Below are 26,800 nucleotides of genomic sequence, written 5' to 3'. Positions count from 1 at the left end.
GCTACCCATGGCATATTTGATATGCCAAAAACAGTAATGATAATGGGCCTCATTCCCCTGACACTGAATGCAACATGGACAAATGGAGACGTTACTGGCACCCGCTCGAGCAAATTGATGAGCAACGGGATGAGAGAGATACAGTGATACACTCATCGATTTGTTCGAGCGGGCACCAGTAACGTCTCTCATTGAGAGACTTACTGTTACTGTTTTTGGCATATCCAATATGCATGGGTAGCTTGCCAGGCTCTGCCGTGCGGGCGAGATACTCTCAGTAGCTTGCCGGGCTCTCTGAGAGGGGCAGAGGAGTGATACACTAATGTATCAAAATTAATATCATGTATTCTGCATTCTGGAGATATATGTACCTTCATTCAAATCTTGGTTCTACCATACAAAAGTGGTAATTGTTAAAAATTTTTTACCTTACTTTTTTTTTCCTTTTTGGGTCACACCTGGCAATGCACAGGGGTTATTCCTGGTTCATGGCACTCAGGAATTACTCCTGGTGGTGCTCAGGGGACCATATGGGATGCTGAGAATCGAACCCGGGTCAGCCATGTGCAAGACAAATGCCATACCCTCTGTGCTATTGCTCCAGCCCCTTGATCTTACTTTTGTTGCTCAACATTTTAGATAATAATATTAACATCTTATTATGAGTGTTAAATGAAGTACTCCAGAGCATGGGACACATATCAATCAGTACATGCTATTGCTCTCTTTTATCATTACTTTTAAAATTATTACTTTTTTATCACTATAATCTATTGCCATTTGTTATTATGCCCTAAGAATAGCATAAGAATAAAGAAAGGCTAGATAAAATGGCAACATTAGATTAAAATAAGAGATAGAAACCAGTTGTGAAAGTGTATCATGTGAGAAAGTAACTATTGTCTCCAAAGACTGTTTCATATAGAAAAACTGTAAAAAGTTTTCCCTGAAACATCCTAGGGGCTGGAGTGATAGCACAGCTGGTAGGGCATTTGCCTTGCACGCCGCTGACCTGAGTTCAATTCCCAGCACCCCATATGGTCCCCCAAGCACCGCCAGGAGTGATTTCTGAGTGCAAAGCCAGGAGTAACCCCTGTGCATTACCAGGTGTGACCCCAAAAAGAAAAAGAAAAGAAAAAACACCCCAAGAGTGTTGCTTTTGGAGGCCCTAGGTTGGCACTGGATTTCACTGCTCCTTGTGGTATGCTCTTTTTGTATGAAAGAGTTCCTGGGGCATCAATAGTTTCTTTGCCCTTGTGTCCTCGGTATGGATCTCTTCCCATTTTATTGGTGGTGGGGATCAGGATCCCCAGAGGAGTAATAAATATCTTAACACAGAAGAACTGGGGTTACTATTTGGAAACTATTCACTGCAGCTCTAAATAAAACTCTTTGAAAAGAAAATTCAAAATAATATTATGATTATTTTAAGGAGAAGGAGGAGACATGGCAGATATGCTGAGGGACTACCTGTGTGTAAACACACAAAAATGAGGAGAGGGGGGCACACTGCACCGGGCACAGGGCAGCGGTGCTCTATCTCTCCCGCCGCCTGAGTTCAGTAGTCTCCAGCCGCTTCCCCCACCCCGGGGAGGTTGATGGCGATGACGAGGCAGGCAAAGGAAGGAACAGAGCCAGGCTGGTTGGTCTCAGTTGCAGTTTATTCCAATCTCCTCTCCATTCTCCTCTGATTCTCCTCCTGCTTCTTCCTCCCCCATGCTACTTCATTCTCCTTCTCTGGATCTGGATCTCAATCTGGCTTCTCCAGATCTGGCTCTGGGACTGGCCCCCAGCCCACTTTTTCAGACTAGTTAAATTCCCAAGCGTGAGGAGTTGGGGCTTACACATAGGTGTGGTCACAATCAATAGGGGTAAAGTTCTTTTCCTCAGGGGATGCTGCTTTCAGGACAGATTCTCTTGCAGCAGGACGACCCACCCAAGAGCAGAATCCCATGGGTGTGTTTCTTCTCTCCTTGTCCAACTAACATGTAAGTATTCATAATATTAATCATTTTGTATGGTCATAGCAAGAGATGCATTAAGCTTATAGAATTGCTCTCCTGGGGTCATCTCGATCTCAGACTACAATGTTCAGGCCAGATTAGTCTTTCCTATCCCTAGCAGGATCCTAGTCTTGTCGTTGCTTTTGGATCATGACAGTATTTGTCCATGACTAAGCTCTTAACATATAGTTAAGAATTAGGCACTTTGGCCAGGCCCATTTCGGTGCCAGGGTAGCACATAACTCACCACTTGCCCTGGGTCCGTCCCGTTCCTCGTTGGGACCCTGATTTTGGGAGTGCTAGGAAGTAAGGGCAGCTAAGGCTTAAGTGGAGAAAGCAGATGCCCGGGAGTGAATAATATTTGAAGCCAATTAAGTCCCATGTTACCAAAGCATATTGACAACTGTCTTTCTTTGTCCATACAAAAAGGACATTGCTTAAAGTAAACTATTCAAAAGACATGAGGAGAGGAGAAAGGCAATATTAACCTATAATACAAGTTCAGTGTCCTAGAAAGGTCTAACCTTACAAATTAACAGTCTGATTAGGGGGAAAGCTGATTAACTGGTTGGGGAAGAGAGCATAGAGAAGTGGTTACAGATAGACAAAGGAATGGGAGTGAGTTGGGAGCACTTTGATGGGTGTGACCTGATAAACCTAAGCTCCCTATAGCATGGAGAACAGGACATACCAGTGTTGTCTTAAAATATTTAGAGATTATTACCAGATATGCCTAAACTCTTTGTGGCAAGGGAGAAAAGACAAATGAATGATATCCTACAACCTGATAATGGGAAAAACCACAACCCTATACTAAGGACAAGATGAAAGTTGATTATGTGTTATATTTTGGTTTGGGAACTTTTTCCCTTAGAATCTTTGAATGCCAGTGCTATATTTAAAAAATTTAAATAAACTTAATTTTTAAAATTAATTTTAGATTTACAAAAATTGCAAACATTTTTATCATTAGAAAGTCTTATCTTTATGATGGACATGAAACTCTCAGTGTTTTTTTTCTATTGCTACCATTTTATGTTAATATTATGGTGCTATGATGTAACATTTGTCAAAACTAAGAAACCATTACTTTTTATTGCTTTTAATGATACTTTAAGATATCTCTAGTTCTTCCCAAAGAAACATATTTCTTTCTATTCAAGGATTCGAAATAGAATATCACAAAGCAATTAATTTTCATTTCTCAGACTTTTCAGATATGAGAGTTTCTTAGTGCTGTTTGTTCTTCATAACCTTCACATTTTTGAGGAGGAATACTTGGGGAATGGCTGGAGCGATAGCACAGCAGATAGGGCATTTGCCTTGCATGTGGCTGATTTGTTTGATTCCTCTGTCCCTCTTGGAGAGCCCGGCAAGCTACCGAGAGTATCCCTCCCACCAGCAGAGCCTGGCAAACTACCCGTGGCATATTCGATATGCCAAATACAGTAACAACAAGTCTCATAATAGAGACGTTACCGGTGCCTGCTTGAGCAAATCGATAAGCAACGGGATGACAGTGCTACAGTGCTACTTTGGGAATGCCCTTCAGTGGGATGTGTCCAAAATTTTTCTAATAATTAAATGAATTATAGCTTTTAGAAAGAAGATGGTGACATGCTGTTTTTTCTATCACGTCATCTTGAGGAGACTACTATCCATCTTACTTATGACTGATGATAATCTTGGTTTATTAAGCAAGTCCTAAAATTCAATCTCCATTCAAGAGGTGAGGACTGACACCATCTACATAAACTACTTAGTATTATTTGTCATAAGAAAATTATCTCTTTTAATTTGATCGTTTATTTAAACCAGTGTGGGCTTCTGGATATTTGTTTTATACTTTAGATTATAACCCATTTTTAGTCATTTATTTTATGCCACAAATTGTTCCCGCTTTGCCCTTTAGGAGTTCTTTCAGTTAGATCTTTTTATATTCCCTCTAACTCTTAATATTTGTTTGGTTTTGAGTGTTTTCTTTTTATCACAAGCAGATGCTTCAGGCTCATCATCCATATTTTATGCTCCAGCCTGAGAATCAGTCACTTCTCCATAGGATCTTGACTCTTTTTATAAATAATTGTTTGAGAATAAGAAAGCTGTATCTGAACTCAATTGTGATTACAATGTTTTGCTACTAGGCTCTCTCAGCAAACCGAGCTCAATTTTATATGTATAGATATTAAAACATTGGTTATGAATAGAAAATAATTTTTGAATGTATATTTCTTAGCATCATTGTCTCAATATAGCACTTGTATATATTTTAAGCAAAATGTGAATTCGGAGTGTTTTTTCTGGCTTTGGGGACACTCCTGGCAGTTCTTAGGGGTTACCCTGGCTCTGTACTGAGGAATTACTCCTGGCAGACTTGGGGGACCATATGGGATGCCAGGGCTCAAATCTGGATAAACTGTGTGAAAGTCAAGCACCCTACCTGCTATATTATCTCTCTGGCTTCATCAAGATGTGAATTCTTACTGAGTCCTTCAACTCTAATCTAGACCTGCTTGGTTTAGTCTAAATTATCCTCTTATGTGTGAAATCCCACTCTATTCATCTATGCCATATTTTGAGGAAGGAGGTGGTATTGAGCCACCTCAGAGATTACTCAGAGTACTCCTAGGTCTGTGTTCTAGGATAAATCCTAAAAATGCTGAAGCTCATATGCCATACTGGATATCAAACCAGGTTTGATATCAAACAATGCTGTTCATATGCATGGCAAGTGCCTTTTTCCCTATACTATCTCTCTAGCTTTATCTGCTATATTTTTACTTATTTAATGCCAGTATATGTGTGGAGATCAGGGTCATTTAACAACACATGTGAGAAATAACTATCAACTATAGTACAATTTTTATGTAAAGACTGTATGTCTTTAGTCTTGCAGTTCTAGTAAACATCATTCACCATAGTTATTGGTATTTTTTTAAACTCCTTTCAATGTTGTTAGGTCATTATAACATATTTAAGTTTTTTTAGATTTTTTGTCACTGTAAATATTTCATCCTAAGATATATAATTTTATCCACTATAAAAAGTTCCCTGTGTTAATGATGACCCTCTGTGAAGTTCTGTGAGTTTTAACTGAATTGTGTCAGATATCATAAATCATACATTAGGTTATTTCCACTAGCCTAAAGATTTTTTTTTGTATCCCCTAGTCAGACACTTTCTTTTTCTGAAAATGTCTTGTAACCATTGATCTCTTTTCTGCCCATAAAGGGCATGAGAGAAAATACGTTTGTCTTGTTCCTCATTTGAGGGAAAACCATCTAGTCTCTAAATATATCATTAGCTAAAGATTTCTTCCATAAATAGTTTTTGTTATATTAAGCAATTACCTTCCATTTTCAGTTTTATGGCAGTATTTGAATATTACTGAACATCTTTTATTGAATATTAATATACATTCACTCTTCTTATTTAGTCCATGACTATGATGTTACAGTTTTTGACTTATGACTGTTGAAGCTAGCTTGCATTTCTGGATTGAACTTCAGTATAATATGCTGTCTGACCCTTTTATATTATGATTGTATTGAATTTTTAAAAATATATTGCTAAGGATTTTTTTCATCTTATTCATGAGAGATCTTGGCTGTAGTTTGTTGTAGCTCAATTGTCTGGTGAGAGTTCTTTATTTTTCACTTTCTAACAGAGATAATATAGAATTGAGCTTAATTTTTTCCTTGAATAAACGTTTTGTAGACTTCACCAGTTAACTCCTCTGAACCTGTTGTTTTTATTGCTGAACAATTTTTTTGAATAGGTAAACATGGAGCTGAAAGGTTGGTTGCTAAAGTAAGAAATCACTATCACTGTATCACTGTCATCCTGTTGTTCATTGATTTGCTCGAGCGGGCACAGTAATGTCTTCATTTGTCCTAGCCCTGAGGTTTTAGCAGCCTCTCTTCACCCGTCCTTCCCAATGGTGCCACATTGGAGGCTCTCTCAGGGTCGGGGGGATGAGACCCATAATTGTTACTGTTTTGGGCATATTGAATATACCACAGCAGCTTGCCAGACTCTGCTGTGTAGGCAGGATACTGTTGGTAGATTGTCAGGTTCTCTGAGAAAGAGAACTATACTCAAGAGGTCACGTGGCCACAGTGTGGCTGCGATTTTGGGAGCTTTGTTATATAGTCTTTGGGTCTTGGCTATAAATCTTGGCTCTGAATCGTGTGCAGAGTGGCCTGGAGCATGGCTGTGGCTCGATTCTGGAGGTCTTCAGCTGCCCGGGCTCTGCTTGAGGTGGGGAGGGAAATTCAACCCACCCCCACCCGAGGGGCCCTGGTGAAGATAGCCAGGTGCGGGGCAAGAGACTCTGCATTGCTCTCTTCTGGGAGCTTTTTTTCATAGTCTCTGGATCTTGGCTGTTGATGGGATTACACGGTGCTGGAGGCAGTTTGTGGCTGTGACTTCCTAGTTACTGGAAAATGGGGGATTTGTGTGGAGGAGGCCTAGTCCTGATTCGAGCAGGCTTGGAGATCTCAGCCCTGGGTCCTGTATACCTAGGTTCCTCTGCTGGTTCCTTCATGCTTGAAGCTCATCCAAGCATGTGGAGAGTGGCCTTGAGCATGGCTGTGGCTGGGTTCTGGAGGTCTTCAGCTGCCGGAACTCTACTTGAGGTGGGGAGGGAAACTCAACCCACCCTCCTCCAAGGGGCCTCGGTGAAGACAGCCAGGCAGGGGCAAGAAAGTGAACAATTTTTTAAAAAAATCAAAGAATGCTAAGTTTTCTAGTAAGTTTGCATTCCTAGAGAATATACTCTGAGATTGACATTTGTCGGCAAGTGGTTATTAGGAATATCACCTGTTGGGAAAGGATAAAAGCTATACTGGGCAGAAAGAGACAGGAGTTCAACAATATAACAACAAAGGTCTCATGCATTTACACCAGGGAACTCTAAAGTTGGTTTGGGTCTCATGTATTTCCACCATGGAACTCTAAAGTTGGTTTGGACCCTCAGAGTTTCCCTGAATTTTTAAAAATAATTTATTTATTTATTTTTTAATTAGTGAGTCACAGTGAGGGTACAGTTACAGATTCACACATTTTCATGCTTGTTTTTCCCTCATGCAGTGTTCAAGAGCCCATCCCTCCACCAGTGTCCGTTTTCCACCGTTCTCTCTCTCTCCTTTTGGATGTTGTGGTTTGCAATAGGGGTATTGAGTGGCCATCATGTTTAGTCTCTAGTCTACTTTCAGCGTGCATCTCCCCCCCCCCCCCCGCTCGGGATTTCCAATCATATTTTACTTGGTGTTCCCTTCTCTATATGGGATGACTTTCCCTCAGCGTGTGAGGCTAGCTTCCGAGCCATGGAGCCAACCTCCTGGTATTATATACTACTATTCTTGGGTATTAGTTTCCTACTTTGCCATTTTATATTCCACAGATGAGTGCAATCTTTCTATGTCTGTCCCTCTCTTTCTGGCTCATTTCACTTAGTATGATACTTTCCATGTTGATCCACTTATATTCAAAGTTCATGACTTCATTTTTTTCTAATAGCTGCATAGTATTCCATTGTATAGATGTACCAAAGTTTCTTTAACCAGTCATCTGTTCTCAGGCACTCGGTTTTTTTCCAGATTCTGGCTATTGTAAACAGTGCCGCGATGAACATATAAGTGCAGATGTCATTTCAACTGTACTTTTTTGCCTCTCCAGGATATATTCCCAGAAATGGTATTTCTGGGTCAAATGGAAGCTCAATTTCTAATTTTTTGAGAAGTGTCCATATTGTTTTCCAAAGGGGCTGGACCAGTCAGCATTCCCACAGCAGTGTAGAAGGGTTCCTTTCTCTCCACATCCTCTCCAACAGCGGTTGCTTTTGTTCTTTTGGATGTGTGCCATTCTCTGTTGTGTGAGGTGGTATCTCATAGTTGTTTTGATCTGCATCTCTCTGATGATTAGTGATGCAGAGCATTTTTTCATGTACCTTTTAGCCATTCGTATCTCTTTAAGTTTCCCTGAATTTAAGTGAAGAAAACAGACTTTTCTTTCATGGAATATGAGCTGAACTCCAGAAAGGTGTTACCTTGGGCAAAGAGGTGGTTTTTAACTGATGTCAATTTTCAGTTTCTAGAGAGGGCTGCAAAATGAAGACTTTTTTTCTAAGGGACTTTAATAACGCAACTATGAAGATTAGTTCTGCATTTCTAAAGAAGGAGTAGCAGCACAGTGTCCTCAACTTTTCCCTAGAAATTAGATGTGCATATTTAATAAAGATAAAACAATAAGCAGGAATATTCTAATAAGCTAAAAGATATGCTAATAAGTATTAGCATAGAACTACTGATTCACATGTACATTCTGTAATATAATTGATTGAACTGTAATGAGGTTGGCTGTAAAGTTTAAATTTGTTAGACCATTAGATACTGAGCAATTTAGATCCAAATAGCAAAGCTTATTAAATAATAGCCACATTAGTAAAAAAGAATATTAGATCCCTAAGAGTATGACTGATAGATTTCTGTATGCTTGGATGCTGCTAGTTTATGTCCATAAACTACCAGAAAGAGATGAACAGAATGAGTGATGGACTTCAGTCCTCTATCAGTTCCTTTTTATATTTGGAGGAGAAAACCATATCTGGCTATTAGTGCTATCAAGATTCCACAATATATACCTCCAAGATTTGAGTTCCTATGTTAGCTCCAAAATACACTGTCAATCTACAGTCTTGCTTTAGCTTCATTAGTTGAAGCAAGGGAAAAAATAAAATACAATAAAATGAATTCAAATATGGTAAAAAATATATCAAAGGAAGAGAAGAAACTGGGCAAGGTATTGAACTAGCAAATGGTACAAAATGCCAGAAAAGATGGGATGGTAACCAGGGCTCTGTCCTTGAATTGAACTGTTCTTTTATCACATTGAGAAAGACTTTGAGAAATTGAGATGAATCTGCTATTCCCCCAGTTCAATTTTGTATGATCTCAGTGGGATTTCTTCTCCTCAGAACTAAAGATGTCAAATTTTCTTCTAAGTCTGATATCCCTTAATGTTAATTTTGTTTAGTAGTCCCAAAATGTTTATCAAATTCTATTACTAGATTGATCACTAATTTCCTCCAAGAGTCACAATAGAACTCTCTGCTTCTTGATATTGAACATCCTGTTCTCATGGGTTTCCTCACTCTCAGATTCCACATTTCTATCATTCTTACTTCAAATTGTTGCAGTGAGGGGCTGAAGCTATGTACAGTGGGTAGTGCCTTGCATGCAGCTGACCAGGGTTTGATCCCCAGCATTCCATATGGTCTCCTGAGTACCGCTAGGGGTAATTCCTGATTGCAGAGACAGAAATTAACCTCATGAGCATAACTGGTTGTGACAAAAAATGCCACAAAACAAAACAAAACAAAATTGTGCCAGTGAGATTTGGGATTAGATCTATATACAGTTTCTTTCTTTCTTTCTTCCTTCCTTCCTTCCTTCTTTCTTTCTTTCTTTCTTTCTTTCTTTCTTTCTTTCTTTCTTTCTTTCTTTCTTTCTTTCTTTCTTTCTTTCTTTCTTTCTTTCTTCCCTTCCTTCCTTCCTTCTTTCCTTCCTTCTTTCCTTCTTTCTTTCTTTCTTTCTTTCTTTCTTTCTTTCTTTCTTTCTTTCTTTCTTTCTTTCTTTCTTTCTTTCTTTCTTTCTTTCTTTCTTTCTTTCTTTCTTTCTTTCCTTCTTTCCTTCTTTCTTTCCTTCCTTCCTTCCTTCCTTCCTTCCTTCCTTCCTTCCTTCCTTCTTTCTTTCTTTCCTTCCTTCCTTCCTTCCTTCCTTCCTTCCTTCCTTCCTTCCTTCCTTCCTTCCTTCCTTCCTTCCTTCCTTCTTCTTTCTTTCTTTCTTTCTTTCTTTCTTTCTTTCTTTCTTTCTTTCTTTCTTTCTTCTTCTTTCCTTCCTTCCTTCCTTCCTTCCTTCCTTCCTTCTTTCTTTCTTTCTTTCTTTCTTCTTTCTTTCTTTCTTTCTTTCTTTCTTTCTTTCTTTCTTTCCTTCCTTCCTTCCTTCCTTCCTTCCTTCCTTCCTTCCTTCCTTCTTTCTTTCTTTCTTTCTTTCTTTCTTTCTTTCTTTCTTTCTTTCTTTCTTTCTTTCTTTCTTTCTTTCTTTCTTTCTTTCAATTTTTATTGAATCCCCCAATAATCAATTTATTGAAACAGTGACAAGAGTTCTGAAGCTTTTAGGTTTAAGTCTCAGTCATATAATGATCAAACTCCCATCCCTTCACCAGTGCACTTGTTCCCCCACCAAGAACCCCAATATATCCTCCTCCGGCAACCCCTCCCGCACCTGAGTGGCTAATGATCTTCACTTTATTTTCTCTATACTTTGAATACATTCAATATTTCAACAAAGAACTGACTATTATTGTTTGGAATTTTCCCCCAATAATCAAACATGCTGAAAAGGCATCATTTGATAGTTTGTTTTCCATTGCTGAGAATGAAGATTATAGGTTTTGGATTTCTGTTGTTTTAGTTCAGTTTACAGTCTGGATGCATTTCTATAAGTTTCTGGGTGCCAAAATGGGTTAGTAGACCTCCCAGATCATAGTCTTTAAGGAGCAGAGGGGCCGTGTCATGTGTGGGCTGCTCCAGATCTCATCGGGGGGGGGGGAAGAGCGTGCCGGTAACACCCCCATCCCATGATCTCTTGCACACCACGTCACTACAAGCTCGTACCTCTGGGTTGTGAGTTCTGGAGAATGGTGGACGCCACATGGGCGCTGCTGTTGCTGCCACTGCTATCTTCCCTGTAGAAAGAAGTGTTGGGAGAGAAAATCCTTCCCTCTCCCTGGGTGTCATGGGGTCGTAGCTCACTCAGCTCACAGTCTAGACGCATTTCTGTAAGTCTCTTGAAAGAGAAACAGAGAAGCCAGCCCTGTGAAGATGGCCCAAGCGAGGGAATTGTGCATTTTTGCCTGAATGGTTTTTCTGATGTTTTTTCTTCTTCTTTTTCTTCCTTTTTGTCAGGTTCGGGGTTTTCCCTTGCTTTCTCTCCAGACAGATTGCGACGCTCTTGAGCTGGTGGAAGGAGATTTAAATCCACTGTTTTGCTGAAGGACACAACAAGAAGCCGAGGGTCTAAGAGAGTGTGACTTTTCAGTACCTATCTGTACTCATACTCTGGCACTGAGACACATTGTACAATCTCTAGATTTATATACAGTTTCTTTAAATATGTTTTCCAAAATCAGTAAGGCTAAATATCAACAATGTATTTGTAAATTAAAAAAGCTTCACCCAAATTAGATTTCCATCATGCCTTCTTCTTAGTTTTCTATTTATAATTGAATAAGATATCTATAAAAATAATTTTCCTGCTTAATACATCAGTTGTAATGGCTTATTTCAGAAAAAAAGACATCAATCAATTCCACAGTGCCTCTGTTAGTTTACGTAGAGTGTCTCAGTCATGTCCCTATTATTCGAGTTTGAGTGATGATGGCTTACTTAGGTATTTTCATTGTCTGATCTATATCACTATTACAATTTTTATCCCCTGAGTTTTTTTTTATCTTAAAAAAGCCAATTCCCTTTTAAAACAATGCTGATATTTGCTTGAGAGTGTTGTCTCTGTAGTAATGAACTATTATCCCTTACACGTTTTCCACTTGATTTCTTTTCTGAAAGGGTTCAACATGCTGACACCTTCTGAGAAATGCCATTTGGGACCTGAACGACATTTCTTTGACTGGTGCTTCCTTTGATATTTTTTCTCAAAAGTATTTTTCAGGAAAAATATAGCCAATAGCTCTGAAATATTAATTTTTGCATCCTGCCTCATTTCATTCTTGCACTTACACTTGTAGTGTTATAAGTATTTTGTAGAAGTTACATCTGTGAAGGAGAAATAACAAGAAACTTTGATCGTATTGTATGTTGTGAAAACCTCTGAGATATTATATTGAGCCAGCAAAAAATATATTAATTGTCAGGTTATCCTAATAACAAGGGGATGGGATGGCAAAACTAGCAAAATCCGTTTTAGCATGGGGTATTTGTTGATATTTTGCTTATGCTTTCAATGTATAACATTTTGCACAAATAGAAATTTTAAATTTTTATAATTGAAATAGTATTAGATAATGTTTAGATATACAGTTTCACATCTCTTCAAAATATGTTCCAACCACAGTTCACTGGGAAAGAAAGATAAAGTTTTTTACATTTTTAGTTTTTTAGTATCCTAATTTTACATTTATCCTAACTTTACATTTTTAGTATCCTAGTTTCAAAAGAATTTGTTAATTCTAATTTTTTACTGTAGTTCTGAATTCTTTGGGGGTTGATTTCAACCTCACCTCCTCCAGATCTAGCCATATTATAGATTATAGATTCCATGTGTATATAAATATCTTTACTCATTCATCTCTTCTTGGGTATTTGATTTGTTTTTCTATCTTGGCTATTATAAATAGCTCTGCAGTACACATTGGTGTGCATTTATCTTTTTAAGATTAGTACTTTTGTGTTCTTTGGATTGGTATTTCAGAGTAGACTTGTGGGATAATATGGTTATTTTATTTTTAATATTTTTGAGAAATCTCCATACTCTTTCCACATAGACTATACTGTTTTGACATTTTGACCAACAATTTATGAAATTTCCCGTTGCTTTGAAATTTTCAAGCATTTCTTGCTTCTGACCTTTTCGATATTTGGCTTGAGGTAGTTTGAATCTGCAACACTCTGTTGATAAACAATAATGTGGCTTTTTCATATATCAGTTAGCCATCTCTATGTCTTCTTTGGTGAAGTGTCTGCTCAGCAATTTTCTCCATTTTTTAATGGGACTATTTATTTTTACACTTCCTTTCCTTGCCTGTGATGTGGAATCTTAAGTACATCAGGGGAACAAGTACTATGAAGTGTTTTGACTATGTTTTCTTCAGCATAACTCATGGTTTCAAATCTAACTCCTAAGTCTTCAATCCATTGTCATTTTGAGTTAAATTTTGTACATAGTTAGTTAACCAATTTTATTCAACTGAGTTTGGAATTTGGGGAGAGGGAAAACACCTAGCTGGGCTCAGTACTCCTATCTCTATGCTCAGGATTTTCTCGTGGCTCTGTGTTAGGAATCACTCCTGGCATTACTTAGAGGACCATTTGGAGTGCTGGAATTTCATTCTCACAGGTTTGAGATAGTTTAGATCTGCATTACTCTGTTGATTAAGAATAATGTGGACTTTTTCATTTATCAGTTAGTCATATGTTTTCTCTGGTGAACAGTCTATTCAGCAATTTTCTTGTCTCTTCAGCAAGGCAAGCACCTTATCTACTACACTATTTCTTCATTCCTGGACTATATTTTTAAGTTGATTTATACGTTGCCTATGTAAAGAGTAGAATGAGATGATCCCAAATAGCAATTTTTCTGTTCCACAATATTTTTAAATTAAATTGCAAATTATTTATAAATTATTTACAATACATTACCTGTTGTTTTATTTTTTTAAATCATAGATTTTCATAATAGCTTAAATTTGCTCCATTTCAAAATTCATTTCAGTGTTTAGGTAAATTTATATTTAGGTAAATTTATGTTTACTGCATGAATTGGGTATTTAGTACCCCGATAGTTTTTTTTATAAATCAGCACTTCGTTTTTAGTAGATACAGATAAAATAATTAGACTTTCCCTTAATGTTCAAAGTGAGGTGGCATTAGAGTAAAACAAAAGAAATTTGACCTCTATGGCTGCTATCTTTGAAAGTCTCATTAGAAGAGATTATGGGCTCTTGGCAACCCTTTACTGGGAAACACATTAGCAATTATTAAAGTTGGGAAGTTGGGACACTGATGTGCTTATTTTTTTTTAACGAGTGACACTTCTTGCATAAAATATTTATGATAATCCTCACACCTGACTAGTAGGTGTGTTATATACATTTGCTAGGATAGTTCAGTAGTGAGAAAGCTCTTTAGTTGGTCATATTTAACAACTGCTGACAACTGGAGTGAGGCTGCTTTTAGCATAATTGTTAGGTTTTAGATTAACTCACCATAAGCAGTTTAGATAAGTAATGCAGTACATGTTTTAAATGGGAGTTGTTAGGTTGCTCTCAAAATACTTTTCTAATTAAAGTGTTAGTATTGAAAGTGATTGTAAAATAATTTAGAATATTGCTACATAGTGAAAAAAAAAGAGTTTATTTTAGAGAGATGTAACTAATGGGAAACAATACAATTTCCTTTCACAAATTATCCATTATCTGTGCATACAACTAACACAGTGGGTAGGGAGTTTGCCTTGCATGCGGCCTACCCGGGTTCAAATCCTCCGTCGTTCTTGGAGAGCCCTGCATGCTACCGAGAGTATCCCGCCTGCACGGCAAAGCCTGGCAAGCTCCCTGTGGCATATTCGATATGCCAAAAAACAGTAACAACAAGTCTCACAACAAGTTACTGGTGCCCGCTCAAACAAATCGATGAACAACTGGATGACAGAGCTACAGTGCAGTGCAGTGCTAACACTATGGGATATAGCATTTTGACCAGTTTCCATATTGCTACGAAGAAATAATTAGGAAAGGGAAACATTTTATTTAAGCATCATTCTATTTGGGGGATTTGTAAATTGAAACCTAAATATTTTTAATTTCTATTTATTGTTAGTGAAGTGGAGGTTTTTCACAATTGCCTTCATTCTGTTGGCCTTAAAATTCTTTGCTTTTTATTCCCTTACTCATAGATTGCTTCTATTTTTTATTTATTTATTTTATTTTATATATATATTTTTTGCTTTTTGGGGGGTCACACCCGGCGATGCACAGGGTTTACTCCTGGTTCATGCACTCAGGAATTGCTCCTGGCGGTGCTTGGGGGATCATATGGGATGTTGGGAATCGAACCCGGGTTGGCCGCGTGCAAGGCAAACGCCCTACCTGCTGTGCTATCACTCCAGCCCCAATAGATTGCTTTTAAATATAATTTATTGCACATAAAATAAAGCATTTAAACCCTAATTTATATGTCATATTCTTCTCAGACTGCTTTCTCTGTTTGAAATGCTGTTGTCTGTCTTGTATGTTGCGATTTTATCTGTTCATCCAGGCTCCACTTAAAATAAGATTTTCTATCATGGTTTCATTTAGCTGCAATTCTGGACCAAAAACTCAACTTGCTGAGGAATGGACTTGAGGTACTTTATGTAGGTGAAATAGATAATAACATTATTAGACTCATGAATTATCCCTTTTCTTTTTCTTTCATTTTTTTTTTCTTTTTGGGTCACACCCGGAGATGCACAGGGGTTATTCCTGGTTCTGCAATCAGGAACCACTCCTAGTGGTGCTCAGGGGACCATATGGGATGCTGGAAATCGAACCTGGGTCGGCCGCTTGCAAGGCAAATGCCCTACCCACTTTGCTATCGCTCCAGCCCCTATCCTTTGTCTTTTAATCATATTGTTTTATAACCTTTTTCTGAGTATATAGATTCAGGTAATCTCTAAGCCTCAAAGTGGATCTCTTGTATTGAGACAATTATTTATTCTTCAACATTCCAAGGTATTTATTTTCTCACAGCTACGTTGTGAAAAAAGTAGAATGGCTGGACAGTCCAAGCTGCAGGTGTGGTGATCAAAGAATAGTGTCCCATGTTAATTTGTCTTTTCTAACTTATTTGCCTCTTTCTTTTTATTAATTTTTAAAAACCATTTTTGTTGAGGTTCTGATGACTCTTTCATTTCAATACCATTCTAATTTCCAGAACGTTTGCTTCTCTCCACCAGTAGCCTAAGGGCCTTTCCAAGTAACTTACCCGCCTATGTAAGCTCAGTTTCATTGACAAGATCTCCAGACTCAATGACCTTGGTCATTTGTTGTCCCCGTACTATGATTTTTTGTATCCCATATATGTGAAAAATTATTGTGTGGATGGTGACACCTCTACACATATATGAATATAGCAAAACTCCTGAAATTTACAAAACTGCAAAATTGATAAAATTGATGAAAGCATTTAAAAAACTTATTTTATTTTATATACATTTTTATAAATTAAAAAGATTAATAGTATAAATAATTCTATGCTGATGTATTTTTAAATTAATATAAAATAGGTAAATCCTTTGAGTATACAATTTAGTAAAATTGAGGAAATGAGAATTAGAAATATTTAAGAGAAAATCTGATTAGGCCTGTAAAGGAAAAATTTATTTTTTTATTCTAAAAAGTAAATATTGTCTTTAGTTAGAAAATATTATAAATTATAGACATATAAAGTATCTGTATTAATATAAGTTAATTAATATATTATTATAAGTAATAATATAATAGGAGATTCTATAGATATAAGAAAAGTGCCTTAGAATACATAACACATTCAATCTACATAAAACATTAATTCATTATTGGAAAAGTATAAAATCCCCTAGATAGTTAGGGTTAGACAGACCTTTCTTATTCTAGTTGAGGTCAACCATAAATGCTATGAGTGAGTGCCGTACTCAGTCTCAAAGCATGAAAAAAAAGTGTCCTTTTTTTTTTTTAAAAAAAAAGGTCCTTTAATGCATTTTGCAAAACTGGTTTCAAGGTTATGAATTTTCTAAACTGTTGGCTGTACTTAAAGTTCTGCATTATTCTTGGTAAGGTGTGTGTGTGTGTGTGTGTGTGTGTGTGTGTGTGTGTGTGTGTGTGTGTGTGTGTATGGTGTGTAACTTCTATTCTATTCTGGCTGCTACAGTCTCATTTGATAAATATGCTGTGGAATATTTTGGCTTTCCTTTGCATGTAAGTTCCTTTGTTGATATTGCTGCTTTTAATTTTGTATCTCTAGTCTTTGGCATTTTTCATCCTGATTATGTGTCTTGGATGATTTCTGTTTGATTCTATTTTTACTAGGACGCTTTGGGCCTCTTGAATATCAGTGCCCGCACAGATTAGCTCTGGGAAACTCTTGTTTGTTTGTTTGTTTGTTTGTTTGTTTTTGGTCATTGAATCACCGTGAGAGAGAGCATTACAAAATAGTTCATGACTGTGTTTCAGTCACACAATGTTCCAACACCCATCGGTTCACCAGTGTGATTTTCTAGCACCAGTGTTCCCAGTTTCTCTCCCACCCCAGCCTGCCTCGATGGCAGCCACCTTTTTCCCCCTTTCTTTTTCTCTCTCTTTCACACACTTTCTCTCTCTCTTATTTTAGGCATTATGGTTTGCAATACAAACACTGAAAAATTATCATGTGTATCCCTTTACCTGCTTTCAATATTCAGTTCTTATCCAGAGTGATCATTTCCAACTAGTATTGTCATATTGGATCCTCCTCCATCGTAACTAACTCCCCATCTCCCCCACTATTGACCAAGCATTAACCAGTTCTCCTGGCCCGTTTTGCTCTGGGAAACTCTTACCTATGATTTCTTTATCTAAATTCTCTTCATTAGTTTTGCCTTCTAGTTCTTTAAAGATTTCAATGATTCATATGTTTTTTTTACTTTAAACTACAATTTTTGTCTTTATTTAGTTTTTTTCTTAAACTACTGAATCACTGTGAATTTCTGTGTTGCAAAATTATTCATGAGTGAGTCTCAGGTGTGCAATGTTCCAGCACCAATCCCTATATCAGTGTCTACTTCCCTCTATTAATATCCCCAGTTTCTTTCCCTTCCCAACATCTGTCTTTTTGGCAGGCACTTTATTTTTCCTTTTAGGCACTGTGGTTTGCGCTGCTGTTACTGAGAGTTATCATCATGTATACTATGCTCACTTTATTTTTTTTAACTGAATCACCTTGAGATACACAGCTACAAAGTTGTTCATGTAAATTCCTTTGCCTACTTTCAGCACTCAGTTCTTGCCCAGGGTGATCGTTTCCAACCATCATTGTCATAGTGGTACCTTCTCCATCCTAACTGACTGCCCCCACCCCCGCAACAGGTGGTGAGTTTCCAACCATGGACCAGTTCTCCTGACCCTTGTTTCTGCTATCCTTGGGTACACTTTTAAAAGACATTTCTTGTACTGAGTGACCACTCTATCATTATTGTAGTGGTCCCTTTCCTGAACTATCCCTTCTGTCTTCCTCTAGCAAGCTTCCTACTAAGGATCTATTTTCCTACCTATCAGGACATTAACTATTCCCCTAATATTTCTCTCTACATGTTGCAAGTGAGTGGGATCATTCTGTGTCTGTCCTCTCCCTCTAACTCATTTCACTCAGCATGATACTCTCCACTTCCATTCATGCATCAGAAAATTTCATGACTTCATCTTTTCTAATGACTGTGTGTATACCATTGTGTATATGTACCATAGCTTCTGTATCTAGTCATCTGTTCTTGGATACTTGAATTGTTTCCATATTTGGGCTACTGTGAATAGTGCTGTAATGAACATAGGAGTGCGGATATCATTTCTGCTTCTGATTGCCTGAGGCTCGTGCCAAACCACGTTGGTGAAAGAGCTAGAGAGTTTCTGAAGACAGGCATCTGTTTGTGGCTTTCCCACTTTGGCCATTCCTCACTCAATCATGGAAGTGCTGAACCAGTTGATTTTATTCCTCATCAATTTTGTCAAGGACGGCATCTTCCCATGTTTCTGCAATAGTGCCAAAGAGCTCCCAGTTGGTGGTCATTCTGGGAGTTCTCTTCATTTCACTATGTCATTGGCATAGTGAAAAAATATAGATGAGAAAAAGGGAATATTGTCCTCCATGGAGGCAGGGGGAGGGTGGGAAAGGGGGCGGTATACTGGGGATATTGGTGTTTGGGAATGTGCACTGGTGGAGAGATGGGTGTTTGATCATTGTGTGACTGTAACCCAAATATGAAAGCTTGTAACTATCTCATGATGATTCAATAGAATTAAATAAAAAAGAAAAAAGAAAAAGTATGTAATTCTAACATGGTAATTCTAACCCATGACTATGGGTTTTTAGGATTCTTATGAGTTTAATGTCCACCAGCAACAATACTAGATATGGAGATAATGTACAAGGCATAAATTTTATGAACAGAATTAAAACAGGGAAAGGACTTCAGTTAAAGGTAACTTCATGGTACCTCAAAAGCTCAAATAGAGTCACTGCACCCAGTATCATCAATTCATGGAGCAGACTCACTAGCAACTTGACAAAGTAACTACTAAGGGTTTCCTTCCTTCATCTCTACTATAACTGACACTAAACAAACTCCTCTCATTGTACTCTGAACCCATCTTGGTGAATACGTGTATAACAGAAGTATTAAAAAAACTGTGAGAACAGATCTCAGTTTGAATTTGAGAATGTTCTTTTCTGTAACAACCAGTAAATACTGATTATTAACATTGTTTTTAAACTTTTAAAAAAATTATTATTACCTATCAGTTAATAGCTTATAAAAGAATTTGTGGAGTTATAGAATATAAAGCAGCTACATATTTAATTTCACTTTGCTTTGGTCAATCAGTGTTTAGTGGGGCTGAAAATTTGGACTTTAATACAGAATTAATTGATTTAAAATCCCTTGTACCTCACAAGACAAGGATTCCAGTGCAAATCATTTATTTGGGAGATGATTACAAGAAATACTAAGAAGAAAATAAGAACAAGAGGAGAGGAAAACCAATTAGGTGTTATTAAGCAAATTAATATTATAAGAATAATATTTTAGTTTGATGTGCTCAAATCTGTCAAATAGCTGCTGAGGAAGTCTAGCTGGATACTAACACTGCAGGAGAGTATTTTCTCACCTAACAGGGTCTCTCACTCTCTCTCTCCCTCTCTCCTCTCTCTCTCTCTCTCTCTCTCTCTCTCTCTCTCTCTCTCTCTCTCTGTCCGTCTCTTTCTTTTTCACTTAGTTCCTATCATGTGACATTGTATAAGTGACATGATTTATTCTTGGTCTTTATTTCTTGTCTGCATGAAGACAGATTTTAATAATCATTAAGGATTAGAGAAAATATGGAGGTCATACTATTACTTGACTTAGATGCAGAAAGCAAGGATAAAAATATTTTAGATATTCAGAACTCTATTATACTAGCAGAAGTCATTATTTGGAATATATATCTCAGCTTTTCTCAGAATCACCTTCATGGAAATGTTTCATTATTATGCCTTTAAGGTTATTGAGAAATAACTACAAGATTATAATAATGGTTAGAATTTATGGAGGTCTTATGTTTTAGGCACCTTGTTATGTTTGTTAAATTGAAGTCTATCTAGCAAATCTAGCTGCATAAATTGTTGTCAATATACTTATCACCATAGGAAGGTTGTAAGATGCATGTTAATTACTTAGCACAGTTCTAACAAAGTAAGAAATCAATGTATAGTGATGGCGATGGTTATATAATTCATTGTTTCTTATAAGTCCCTATAAATACAACCATTTAAGAATAGTGATCAGAAACCCCAGAACTTATAAGTACAAGGCTATGGATTATTTTTGGTAAACAGAAAAAAATTGTATGTAGCAATTTTTACATGCAGTGTTTACAAGCAAGCCATTTCAGGAGACCAGGGTAGAATGGTACTTGAATAAAGATAGTTGAACATATTGTTTTCTAAGTAGACAAGAGTTTTTAGAGAAAAAATTAAGGAAACACTTTTTTCCCCTTGATGTATGGGTTTTTTACAAGGGGAGAATAAGTTTAAATGTTTTATAACACTTCTTTATTTATGATGGTGACTATAGTGAGAAAAAGAAAGTTAGTACAATTATTTTACTGGCTATTCAGTGTTACATCTTAGTATATTATTTGAAGATAAAGGAAGTGAAAGAAATTAGTTGATAGTTTCCAATCGAAGACTGTCCTCTCCATTAAATGACCACGTATAATTTTCTTCTAGGAACATGTAATTTTCTTCTAGTAAGTGAAGTTAACAGATTCGATTCTTAATGTAGAATGGTTGAAAGAGAAGAAAGTCTTTAAAAGTAACAACCAGTAGGATACAGCTTCAGAAATATAGGGCTTCTTAAATTGTATCTTGGGAGGTTAGACATTTTCCAAGATCTTCTCCAGAAATCAAGATAATGTGAAATTTTTAAAGTCATGCAATTTTTTAAATTTTATTTTTATAAAGTTGTTTACAATAATTCATTACATTTAATATTCAATCACCAATCCCACCACCATTGTACCTTCCCACCATCATAAGAGGAAAATGTGTGAGGATTATTATATTTTATTCTGGAGCCATTACGCCCTTGCATAAGAGATTACAAACATGTTTGTTAAACCAAATCAAATGTGTGCTACTCTTGGTACATCAGTGGTATAGAGTATGAGAGGCAGTGTGCTCTAGAAATTTTGAAATTTAGAATATGACTATACAGCAGATTCACTCATGGGTGGGGCCTGTGTTGCTCTCTTCTGGGAGCTTTATTTCAGAGTCTCTAGATCTTGGCCATTGATGAGATTGTATGGTGCCAGGGGCAGTTTGTGTGTGTGACTGCCAACCAACTGGTAAACTTGGGAGATGTGTGAAAGAGGCCAATTCCCACTCTGAGCAAGCTTGGAGATTTTGGTCACGGGTCCTGCAAACCTGGGTTTTCCTGCAAATTCACTTGTGGGTGAGGTTCTCTGAGCCTGTGGGAGCAGTCATGAGCATGGCGGAGGTTGGGTTCTGGAGGTTTTCAATGGCCAGGGCTCTATTGGGGTGGGGAGGGAAACTCAAACCACCCCCCTCCAACTTGCCCAGATGAAGACAGCGTGGTGAGGGGTTAGGACCAGCTATGAGTTTTTTTTTCTTCACCTATGAAATAAAAATATTTATTTTGGGGGCTGGGGCAATAGCACAGCAGGTAGGGCATTTGCCTTGCACGTGGCCGACCCGGGTTTGATTCCCAGCATCCCATACGGTCCCCTGAGAACCCCCAGGAGTGGTTCCTGAGTGCAGAACCAGGAGGGAGTAACCCCTGTGCATTGCCAGGTGTGACCCAAAAGCAAAAAAAAATATTTCTATATATCTTCATATAGGCTCGGAATCTAGCAGATTTTATTTTTAAATACTGAACTTGATATCTCCTTCCCTGAGAAAACTGCCTTTATAATAATAAAAAATAATTAGCCAAACTCGAGAGCACTGGATTTGAATCCTGGCACCACATGGACCCTTGGGTACTCTCAGGAGTGAATTCCAAGCTCTGAGACAGAATTATAGCCCCAAACCAAAATTTTGTGTCCCCAAACCAATACAAAACAAATAAGTACAAGGGATAAAAATAAATATTTGCTACCAAATGACAAAATATTAAATGCTAATGATTCTTCATTGGACAAAATTAAATTAAATACTGATTTTATCATCATGGAGAACTCAAACTTATAAAATTAATTGGTAAATTATTGGTACAAGGAACAAAGGGGCCCTAACAAATAAATTGAAAACATGATAGGGCTAAAGAATAGAATTAATTTTGCTTGAGAGGATTCAAACTTTTTCAGAGGAAGAATGCCTATTCACTATCATTATAATATATGCCTTTTAAGAAACTATCAGTGACTTAAGCAATCACCATTTAAAGTTTGGATTGATTGCTCACTGATATTGGCCCAACTTGCTTGTATGTCTGCCATAGATAAGAATGAAGAAGGCAGCTTGCTAATCTTGGCTGAAAATGTTCAGGCTTGGAGGTAAATTGGCTTTGACAATTCTAGGATGACCTTGATTTTTTGAGCTTGTGTTGGTTATAGCTTCCTATGAACCTGTCTTCATATGTATTTCTATTGAAGGAAGAGAGGCAAGAAAAACACAGCTGCAGAATAGTTTCTAGCCTGTGAGTGTTCTTCAAGGTTTTCTTGAATAATTTTAACTAATGTTCTCCAACAAATACATAATAATAATAATAATAATGTCTGGATGAGCCTGAAGTCAAAGTTAACTTAGGTAGAACACACTGTTGATATTGGGAACAGTGAAGAATAAGGCCACCATCATCAACTGTACTAAAGGAACTGAAATTTGAATTTAAATCGGAATCAGATGAATAATCCAAGAAGGTATTAGCACATCTGAGTACATTGGCTACTGAATTATTTTCTAGTTTAGGGAACTCCAAGGAAATGTGCTTGGTTAGAAAAAAATAATGCCTGTGAAAATGGTATTTTAAGGCTGTATTTATTTCTCTGAACCATCTCTCATGATTCCTCTTTGAAGTCCACTCCTCAGAGTAATGTTATGATTTCTGGTAATGTTTTAGGGCTTATAGCATGCAAGGCCTGACAAGCTCTGATCACTGTACTTTTTTTTGTTCCTTCTTAACCAAGTTAGTTTTGCCCATAGTACTCTGTCTTTACACTTAATAATTTGTTGCAATTTATAATTATGTAAGTAAACTATATATTTGTTTAGTATCTATATTCCACATGACCATATGCTACATGGAGAATTTTGATTATTACTGTATCTTTAGTTTTGGTCACAGAGTAGGTATTCAATAATAAATAAGGGAATGAATTTAAGTAGGGTGCCAAGCATAGGCAGTAATCAACAAAGCCTTTAGGGCTACATGGAATTTGAACTTTCTCCATGAAGATCAGAGAAGTTTTTGGAAGATTTGAAACAAGATATTAGTGTAAAGTTTTGTATAATAGTGATTACATTATTGAGAGAATAGTTGGTTAAAAAGCCCCACTGTACGCAGGCATACTAATTCTGAGGCTGCTGCTATCTCCAGGTAAGAAGTGGCAAAAGTTTTGATGAAGAATTTGGAAATCTTGGTCTGATATTCTGTGTTTCTCATGTTTTCTCCCAAGAAATCATTATAAAGCACTGTGTGAAAAAGCATAAACATGCTAACATGTATTTAATGGAACTAAAATGTTGGTATCCACATTAAAAGGAGTGTCCAAGCTAGTATAAAAGTAAGGGAGGGAAAAAAATATGTCAGAATATATTAGAGGCAATGCTTGTGATTGTAGAGCTCAGATAATATCACCCTATATCTATTCTCATAATAGTGGCACATCTAAAGTTAAAGGCCAGCAATCCTGTATTTATTAGATGGGAGAGTTAATATACAATCTTTCCTAAACTCGGTTTCTCTTAAAATCATAGCATGCAGATTAAACAGAGGTAAGAGGGGATAGAAATTAATCATATTTTCAGCAATTCATTCTTGAGAGAGGAGGAGGAAGATAATTTGCGTTATGATCAAGATAGAAAGGGTAGCCTCTATTGCTTTTAAGATTCAAATATTAAAGCACTCTCATGAATACCTTTGTCATAAGAGCAATAATTGCTAAGAAAGAATTTTGACCTTAGTTCCTCTCTAAAATTACCTTCATCCAGTTATCTGGAAGGAATTTGCTTCATCAATGGTGAATAATAATAGATAGAATTAGTATAGCATGCATGTAATCATGCTTCAAGACATCATTTTTTTGCTTTTTGGGTCACACCCGGCGATGCACAGGGGTTACTCCTGACTCTTTACTCAGGAATTACTACTGGCGGTGGTCAGGGGACCATATGGGATGCTGGGATTCAAACCCGGGTCGGCTGCATGCAAGGCAAATGCCCTACCAACTGTGCTATTGCTCCAGCCCCTGATCAGGTTATAATTCTTAGAATGATAGATTTTTTTTTTCCGCTGCGATACTGAAGCTGTTGTTATTATCTTTCATTTATTTGTTTTGGAGCCACATCCTGAAGTGCTCAGGGTTTAATCCTGTGATAGTACTCAGGGATCATTCCTGGTGGAACTTGGTATATATGGGGTGCTGGAGATTGAACCCTGGTTGGCTGCATCAAGATAAGTACCCTATCCACTATACTATCTCTCCAGCCCCTACTCTCTCTCTCTCTCTCTCTCTCTCTCTCTCTCTCTCAGACAGTTTTTTTTGAATTAAATTTACTTAGAAAGTTCAGAGAGGAGACATAGAGAAGAGCCGTGTTCAAGAAAGAAAGTACAGCTATCTTCAGAGTGGGAAAAAAGTCTTATTTTTAAATGAAAACAACCCAGGTGACTTATGTTTGGGAAGAAAACATATCTTGGAGTAAAAGGCATAGTTGTATGCTCTTCTCTGTTGTTATCCTTTTTCTACCTCCTTGTCCATTGTTCTTATCTGTTGTTATCATAGAGCTTTTGAAGTAAAATTAATTGCCAACAAAGGTTAGAAGGAAAACAATGGCAGACAAAAGGAAACAGGAAGATTAGCAGATGAGAAGGGATGCAAGACAATTACTGGGAGACTTGAGGGGCAAAGAGAGGGAGAAGAGAACAGCTGGTGGGAGAATCAACCAGGGAGAAGTCAAAGGCAATGGAGCAAAAATGAAGCAGTCAGCTTTTGCTGAGAGCTGTAGCTCGCTGACTCTGCTTCTCTCGGTCACCGCCACTGCTTCTGGTGGCAATCAGAGTTTATAGGGATATACAGTCAGCACAGAAAACAGACTAATGTGGCACAGGAGAGAACACAATAGTGCCAGGAAGGATACCTGAACTCTACACCTGGCAGCTCTACCCTGACATTCCTAATTTCAGGGTGGATGCTTTTGACCAATTTGATTTCCATAACACTGCACTGTCACACTGTCATACCCTTGTACATCAATTTGCTTGAGTGGGTACCAGTAATGTCTCCATTGTGAGACTTGTTACTGTTTTTGGTGTATTGAATACACCATGGGTAGCTTGCCAGGCTCTGCCATGCAGGCGGGATACTCTCAGTAGCTTGCCGGGCTCTCCAAGAGGGATGGAGGAATTGAACTCGGGTCGGCTTCGTGCAAGGCAAAGTCCTACCTGCTGTGCTATCACTCCTGCATACAAAATGGACTTGTCATTGTGCTGAAAAGTATTAGCTGAGAAATATTATATTTATATCTCAGTTCTGTTCAGTGAATTAGAACTTTTATTTTCAAAAAGGTACCTGCCTAGTTAAAATAACATTATTTTAAAGGAAGTTTAGCCACTGTATGAATGAATTGATGCTGTATATTGAGCCGCTGCTAATTTTTCAAGCAAAATTAATTTATTTGGGGCCAGGAACTATATTTAGTATCTAAATCACAAATCACGAAATCCCATTGATCACCGATTTTTTGGGTGAGCTCAGTAACATCTCATTTCGTTCTTTCCCTGAGATTTCAGAAGTCTATCTCGACTTGGCCCTCCCAATGATGTTGCACTGGGGGCTCTTCAGGGTCAGGGGAATGAAATCCAGTTTGTTACTGGATTTTGCATATGAATACACCATGGGAAGCTTGCAAGACTGTCCCATGTGGGCAGGAAACTCTCAGAAGACTGCCAGTTTCTCCCCCAGGGAGAAGTAGGCTAAAGATATTGTTATCTGAGAGGTTGCTTTTAAGTCTCTCTCTGGATGTTGGCCGTTGATGGGATTACACACACCTGGGTTCCTCTGCCAGCACCTTCATGCATGAGGACAGTCTGAATGTGGGGAGAGGGGCCTCCAGCATAGCTGTAGCTAGGTTCCGGTGATCTTTGGCTGCCAGGAGCTCTGCTCGGGGTGGGGAGGGAAGCTGGAGCCCATCCCCTCCAAGTGGCCCCGGGGAAGACTGCCAGGCATGCGGACAAGAGACTCTGCATCACTCTCTTCTGAGAGCTTGCTTTTAAGTCTCTCTCTGGATGTTGGCCGTTGATGGGATTACACACACCTGGGTTCCTCTGCCCGTACCTTCATGCATGAGGCCTGTCCAAATGTGTAGAGAGGGGGCCTATATTTAGTATCTAAATATATGAATTAACCTATATTCATCTACACAACTTGAGTAGTTTATCAGTGAATTAAGAGTGTCTCCCTTTGACATTCCATGTTAATTTATTCAATATATATTGGCTGCTTATTCTGGTAAAATCTTGTTCTGGAGGAATATAACTGTGAATAAGGCATTTATTTTTCCTTTCCCCTTG

Source organism: Sorex araneus, chromosome 4, assembly GCF_027595985.1.
Source record: "Sorex araneus isolate mSorAra2 chromosome 4, mSorAra2.pri, whole genome shotgun sequence".
Lineage (NCBI taxonomy): Eukaryota > Metazoa > Chordata > Mammalia > Eulipotyphla > Soricidae > Sorex > Sorex araneus.
This window is presented reverse-complemented; position numbering follows the sequence as displayed.